Raw genomic sequence first — 963 nt, 5'->3', positions numbered from 1 at the left:
TGGGACTTCATGAAGGAGAGGTCTATCAGTGGCTACTTGCCACGGTGACTAAAGGAAACCTCCACATTCAGAGGCAGTCAACCTCTGAATACCAGGGCCAAGAGGCAACATCAGGGGGACTTAATGGACCACTGGTCTGATCAGCAAGGCTCTTCCTAGTGCATACAGCTGTGACAGCAACTGTTTCCTGTCCCGTTCCACCCCACAGGATACCATGTTTGCCACGTCAGTTAAAGAGGTTCACATCTGACCTGAGTAGCAATAAATGGTTATTGAGACTGGCCTGGTGAATTTTACCCTCCAGGAAAAATTGATTTTATTGATTTTTTTTTTATTTGCAGAAAACACAGAGATAAAGCATTAAGGTTCTGTTGTTGCTGTTCAGCAAACCTCTTTTTTTTTTTTGGCACAAAGAAATGTCATAGGTGTTACTAAACAAACCATGGATCAGCGACCAGCCTGATAACATGACTCAAACAGACATATCAAAACAAGATTAAAAACAAGGAGATATTCCACATTCAGCTAACAGTAAAACCTGCTCATAATCAGGAAGAGTTAGGCGGGAGGTGACAACACTATTCATAAATTAGACATATATATATATGTATATATTTATAGTTACCTCTTACATTGTAAAAGTAAACAGTGCAAAAGTATAGTCCCCCCAGGTGCCCTTCAGTGTGGAAAGCCTGAGGGTTACTTTTTTTCCTTTTATACATTGTTGTGTGAGTGTGATTTGTAAACATTGCTACCCATCCACAGTTTGCTTCTTTAATTTGCTTTTAATGTACCCAATACTATTCCATACCATTATCTGAGAGGAGACACTTTCGTCATGTTAACTCTTTTTGATATTCCCATTCAAGAATTAGTGCAAATTTCAAAGAGTAAAAGGGAGAGGGAAAATAAGGCAACAGTTAGGAATGGCTCGTATCAGATTTAAAATACGAAACCCGAATA

The sequence above is a fragment of the Eublepharis macularius genome, chromosome 2 (assembly GCF_028583425.1).
Source record: "Eublepharis macularius isolate TG4126 chromosome 2, MPM_Emac_v1.0, whole genome shotgun sequence".
Taxonomy (NCBI): Eukaryota; Metazoa; Chordata; class Lepidosauria; order Squamata; family Eublepharidae; genus Eublepharis; species Eublepharis macularius.
This window is presented reverse-complemented; position numbering follows the sequence as displayed.